Source organism: Mustela erminea, chromosome 2, assembly GCF_009829155.1.
Source record: "Mustela erminea isolate mMusErm1 chromosome 2, mMusErm1.Pri, whole genome shotgun sequence".
Taxonomy (NCBI): domain Eukaryota; kingdom Metazoa; phylum Chordata; class Mammalia; order Carnivora; family Mustelidae; genus Mustela; species Mustela erminea.
In genome coordinates this window covers 833726-840624 of record NC_045615.1, presented here as the reverse complement: position 1 = coordinate 840624, position 6899 = coordinate 833726, and the positions used below count along the sequence as shown (strand labels likewise).

General features: G+C 40.0%; 1 pseudogene; it reads right to left on the bottom strand.

Moving 5' to 3' along the window:
- Nucleotides 1-5637: 5637 nt before the first annotated feature.
- Nucleotides 5638-6688, bottom strand: LOC116584107 (annotated as a pseudogene).
- Between the last annotated feature and the right edge of the window lie 211 nt (nucleotides 6689-6899).

Below are 6899 nucleotides of genomic sequence, written 5' to 3'. Positions count from 1 at the left end.
TACATGTGCAATGATATATGCATATGATTATTCACTACAGCATTTTTGCTGCTGGGAAAAAAGTTTAGAAATGAAATAAGTATCCTTCAATAGAGATTTAATAAATTATAATGCATGCATACAACAGAATATTAGACTAGTATAAAAATAAAAAAGAAGGGGCTATATATACTGATATATAATAATCCTTAAAATATATTTCAAGGGAAATAGCAATATAAATAACTGTCCAGAAAGAATGTAGAAATGATAAGAAAGATTATTTATGTATATTTGCTCATAAACACACAAAGTATTTCTGGAAGGATAAGAAGCTGATAATACTGGTGGCCCCTGTGTCAGGGATGTGGGGGAAACAACCCCTTATGAAACTTTAAGCTTTTTGGTATTTTTGGTATTTGGTATTTGGATATGTTGCTTACTAAAATAAAATAAAATAAAATAAATAAAAATAAATGTTATCTTACAAAGTGATTGTCATTCTTTCTGACTTCAGTATTGATCTTTCCCTCATCTAATTGTTCTTTCTTTTAGTGTTTGCACTACCTGTGTATTGCTGTAATGATAAGGTTCTCTGCTACAAGCTATACTATGCTATCTAAATATATATAATATCAATAAATAATGTTATGAAACTGAGTGATTTTATGCTTCCATTTTTTACATGAGTTTATCCTGTTTTTTCTTTTGAGATCTTTCCCTGAGTAGCATATGAAAATAAATAAATAAATAACAGTCATTGAGTAACTTTCCTGTACCCTGTTCTGTTATGATGTCTAATTTAATCTCATAATAATCCTAGTCCTGAACAGTATCCCTCTTCATATTATACAAAGGATAAATTTGTATAATTTATCACAGAGGATAAATTATACAAATTTATCCTCAGAGCACAGAGAGGATAAATGGATTTCCAATGGTGACTCAGCTAACAAGTGGCAGCTGAGCTAAGACCGGAATGCATTTTTCTTGGTTTGCTCAATACTGCCTCCTGTGCAAAAGGAAAGCAATGGTCTTTGTAGTTTCAGTCTGGACTACACATTGTAGGGAGGGATTAAGATTTAATGTAAATGCACGTAGCACATAACACGGCACCTGGGTGGTAATAGTTGTTTCATAAATGTTGGTTCCCCTTGCTTTTATATTCCTGTTACTATACATTTAGTTTTGCTCAAAAGTACAAGATAACTCTTTTTTTCCCCTGAATCAAAGAAATTGGAATAGTTCTATGGTAATAGAACTATCCCAGAGGAGGCATGCCAAAAGTAATCTCAAAATGTGTTACATCAAAGTCTCCTGGGATAGAAAGGGCAAGTTTGTTATGCTCTGGGATGTCCTCTTCCCCACCTGGTTTATGAGCTGAAAGGATCCCTTAAAGGGATCTGTCAAGACCGACTTGATAGTTTCATCCAGGTTGGGCATGAGCCATTTTATTAAGCCAAAGCAGCCGCTTATTGTGCCAGCTAAAATTGTACTGCTTCCATCCAGAAACAGGCAGGTCAAGTAATGTTTGAAATATAAATTCATTCCAGTCCACTGCTTCAGCAAAGGAGGTAAACGGTGACAGAGGGCACCACAGAACACCTGTAATTTCACATAATTGGCCAAAGGACTTCATTGTTCCATCATGCAAATGAAAGATCATTAATGGGCAGTAAAAAGGGGTGGAGGGTAGGAAGAATGAGGAACAGAAGATAGTTAATGTTTTCAGGGGAGATTGGCACATCAGAGCTCTGCTGGAGTATGCAGTTGGCTGATTTCACTGAGGTATTGAACAAATGATAGATGGGGATAGTTAACAGGCTCCATGACAGCAATAATGAAGATACTCCCTGCCGTGGAAGACCTCTGCTCCTGCTTCCCATTTAAATGACTTCTCATACCACTGAATACCCACTTGTCAGGAGTACTGGTTACCTATTCCCTCATGGCTCGGGATGAGATGCTCTTGCTCCAAAGGACTGTCTGGCTCTCTACCACCAATCTCCCCATTGCCCCCCTTCTCCTCTATTAATGTGATTTACCTAGGAAAGTGCAAAGCTAGGAAATTGAGCTACAAGGAAAATTGAACTTAAGAGCAGCACTCCAATTTCTACCCAGTTTGATGCTTTTCATTGCTTCTAAGTGGCTAGCGGTCTTCACTGTTTTCAGGGCACCACAATGTCAGGACAGACAGCCTTTATATTTAATTGACTGTCATTATGGTGCCGTGTTTATGCATCAGGAAGGTCAGATGAGATGTAGAAGGCCTGTGTAAGGTTTTCTAGAGACAAAGACCAAGGGAAACAGAACAGGCAATGGCATAGTATTGGGATGGAGGGGATTTCTGCTCGGATTTCAAGCCTTCAGAGACTGATTAGTAGGAAGGTGAATGACTTTCTAATGACAGGGAAGCAAGCCAAGACTACTTCATGAAATTTACACATACTATGAGTTTAGAATTATTTTAACCATCATTCCATTTGAGACCAGACCTAATAGGTGTAGTGTGTTTGTTAACCTTACAACCATTTTTATTTTCCCATTTCTCTCAAATAGGCAAGAATTCCACGATTTTGCTTAGATAGTAAATATGCAATATATATCTATAAATATATATGTTTGCATATTGCCATAGCACAAAATTATATTGCATAAAAATCCTTATATTATAAAAAGAAACCTGGAAATAGCAGTTTGATGCATGACAAGGAGAGTAAAGGTATATTTTAGACCTTTTCAAGCATAAGTAACTAAAAAAGACTCAAAAATGAAAGGAAATAAATGACCAAATGTATTATTAATGATATTAGTTTTCCATTTCGGAAACACAGAGTTCAGTGTTGATTTAAATCTGAATGAAATAGGGTTGCGAGGTCAACATTCAGATTTCAGGGGACTTACTTAATAATAGGGCGAGGAATACTAAAAATCATAGAGAAATCCTATTTTTTTTGGTCTTTGCTATCCCACCTGATCAAAGGAAAAGCATATCTATAAAACCTCTACTGTTTATGGAGTGTCTGTGATGAGCCAGGAGTTTGGGTCATTATTTGGAAACTCCAAAAGAACTTTGGGAGGTAAGTATTAGGATTCCTGCTTGGCCTTTGAGAATCCTAGAGTTTAGAGATGCAAGTTGACTTACCAAAGGTCATTCAATGAATTGATGTTTAAGCTTGGATTTGAGTCCAGTTCTATCTCCAAAATTTCTCCATTCACAGTGCTATACACACAGCAGTGTCAATATGACTCAGAGGGTCCAGATGTCTCTGATAATCTTGGTGACGTAACCTTCAAGGACTCTTAACAGAATAGCTTGTATTCCCGGCAGAGTATTCACAACAAGGTTTCCCTCTCGCTCTCACTGCTGCCACTCTTGTGATCTGGGGTTTCTCTTCCAAAACCACCTCCTGTCTAGCCCATCTCTCTGTTCTCTCCACTGTGCCCCTTCTAGCTCAATACAGTTAGTAAAATTTCATAAACGTATGCTCACAGTATGAAAACCAGGCATAGATTAGGTTTGCAGAGGTCAGTTACTCCCACTGTTAGAATATGGACCTGCATGGGGTGGTTTTCATACTCACTCCCACCTTCATTAGCAGTATCAGTGGGCCACATACCTACACAGTCCATCATTTGTTTGTGGACCTCCTCACTTTAGGGTTCATGCAGAGCCTCACAGGCAGACTTCTGGTGATGCAAGGGCCAAGTATAATCCTGTGAAGTGAGGGTTCTTGGAAGGAGTTTACTATCAGGAATCAGATCTTAATTCCCTTGGGTCCTAGGTCCTTCTTCCAGGCCCTTGTCAAAATCAGGCCTTTGTTAACTTTTCAGTATTGTTCCAGAATTTCACCTCTCCTGCTAATCTTTGCAGTTCTGCTTCCAGCTTTGGGCAAATGGGAGGTGTAACAGAGCAGAGGGGAAGAGTGCTTATTTTGCATATGTATTGGCCAAACTACCTGGGACAAGTTGCTTAAAACCTTCTGAAGCTTGGTTTTGGTTTTCCCTCCTTTTTTTTTTTTTTTTGAGAGAGAGGGGGAGACTGAGAGTGAGCACGGGACGGGCAGAGGGATAGAGAGAATCTTAAGCAGGCTCCATGCCTAGAGCAGAAATAAAAAGTCAGAAGTTTAACGAACTGCGCTACCCAGCTGCTCCTCTCTATTGTTTTTAGTAAGAAAAATAAAAGAGTGCCCACCTCATGAGTTTGTTATGAGGATAAAATGACATAAATTTAGAAAAGAAAGCACTTAATAAGGGAGAGTTGACACTATTCATATTACTATTATCATTTTTCAAAGAGATTTTTCTACATCTGCCTCTCCTTTGCTTCTCTCTCTTGCTTCTTGAAAACCTCCCAGTTCTTTACAACTTCCTGTCCCTCATCCCTACCTCCACCCACCCCAGCGGCTCCCGCAAGACTTCCAATCTCTTCTGCCTGGACTGCAAATTCTCCTGCCCCACCTCTCCTAGCTACTTATCTCTGGGACTATTGTCTCCTCTCAATAACAACATTAGCATAAAGGTTATTATCTCTAAAATCCAATTAATTTCAATTACTGAGGCCACAGACAAATTGCCAGTGCTCTCAATTCGTGGACGATTCTAAGAAAGTAAGTGTTGCCTCTCACTGCAATTTTACATGGCTATAAGGACCAGGAAAACAGATGTATAACCAGATACAGACCACCTCAAATCCCACTTACCCAATCACCCCAACTGTCTCAAGATGCAGGTTTTTCTAGATTGAAGACTTTTACAACATTGTCTGGCTTTAACTGGTGTCTGCTTGACATGGTCACACATGGCAAACAAATAAAATGGGCAAAAATGGTCAGCAAGAGGGATGGTAGGTGATGATCTAGCATGTACAACTGAAGAAGGGCTAACCAAGGGCTGACTGTATGTGTACCTGTCTTGAAGATCCTATAATTGCAATTTTACTCAACATATCCAATAGCAAACAATTGAATCTTGATTAGTCTTACTTGATCTATTTTATGAATTCCTTCAACATCTGCTGGGTGAATGTCCACTGTGCACCTACCATGGACAGGCATTCTGTTCTGGGCTAAGCAGGGGAGAGGACAGACAAGGTCTCTCTCAAGCTTTTATTTGGTGTAGAAGATAGATAGTCACAAGATATTTTGGTTATTATTTTAAATTACTAATATTTCTGTTAGGTCTCACCAACATCATACATGAGAAGATATGGTAGAAAAAGAATCTTTCGGTCTCGTTGATAATTTAGTATGTCAAGGCTATGTAGCCTCTGGGGCTGAGGAGGGCTTAGACTTTCTGTTGGTAGCTCTAACTCACAAGTTTACATTATGTTAAAGATAAGACAATAGGCTCCAAAGGGAGTCACTTATGCTAAGCTCTATATTACCAAACCAAGACTCAGTTACAGTTTCAGCTTTTACCAAAAATGGAATCTTAGGTGAGTCAATCAGGAATTACTGTTGGCACTAGTGAGACAGTCTGCCTGATAGAGCCCTGCCATCCCTTAAAGGAAAGAGACCTTGCCACAACCAGCCCATTCTTTGGCAGTCTAACTTCCTTGTCCCTCTCCCTTCTGCCTATAGAAGCCATTCATTTTGTAGATCTCCTCAGAGTTCTTTTCTTTTCCTTTTTTAAAGAACTTTTTATTTTCCATCAACCTTATTTCTGTTTTGTTACCTTTATGGAAGCCCACTTAGTGGTTGTTCCTACCCATTCAGTGGCCTGAGCCATGGGAGCTGCAGACTAGTCTTCAGTGGCTGGCTGAGTTCTCTAGTCTTCATTAGGGACCTACTGAAGACACAGAGGGCACCTGTACGCCTTCAGACTGAGAAGCAGTCAGCTCAGGAGTTGAAGCAGTCCATCCACCCTGAATTTCCTCCTTGGTCACTGCAGCAGCATGCTCTCCCTTTTCACTCTTTTCAGAATCTCTGTAGAAGAGAGTAGGCATTACTTCCTATGGGTGTTTATGGGAAATTCACACTCAGAATTTCCTAGGTCAGCATCTACCACATCAGACCCATTGACTGAGCTCCCTTGTTACTGCAAAGGATGGGGATGTCCACATAGTACAGGGGTGTCTGTGTTACACAGAACTGTGATAGGCAGGTTAATGTAAGAGGCCTCTGTGAGAGGCTAGTGGTCAGTCCTAGGATCAGTAACCACCAGAGGTCTTGGCTTCCAGAAGGCTGCCTGGATCTGGTTAGAAGTTTCCAGGAGGGAAGTGATCAGTGATAAGAGAGGTTTCAATAGCAGCAGCACACTTCAGCATAGCTCACTGGCCACAATTTCCAGATAATATGACATTGACATCAGCCAGGTTTTCTTTTCTTTTCTTTTTTAAAGATTTTATTTATTTATCTGACAGAGAGAGAGAGATAGTGCATACGCAGGGAGAGCAACAGGCAAAGGGAGTTGCAAGGACTCCACTGAGCAGGGAGTCAGATGCAGGGCTGGATCCTAGGACCCTGGGATCATGACCTGAGCTGAAAGCAGACAGTTAACCCACTGAACCACTCGGGCACCCCATCAGCCAAGTTTTTAACAGAAGCAATGGCATGAGCTGCCAGCAGAAGCTTCTCCCAGGTTCTCCTCAGATAGATGATGTAGATGCCATCACTCTTCCTTTTGTAGATATACTGCTCAGTTTGGAGGTCTAGCCACCTAAGTGGGTTCCTGCTGCAATTTGCAGGACATCGAGGGCTCTGGACATTGTGAAAACTTCCCTTTAAGTTACAATAGGAACAAGGAACAATGCCCTGTGAACCCCTCCCTGGGTAGCGTGGAAAGGCTTGGAGCTCCTTTCTAATTTGTTAGATGAATGCTACCCAATTCATGACTCATTGAATAAATCCTATAAATTTTTAAAATTTATTCAGTTGACTTTCTTTTTTTAACATTTAAGGTTGGCCCTTTAGTGTATG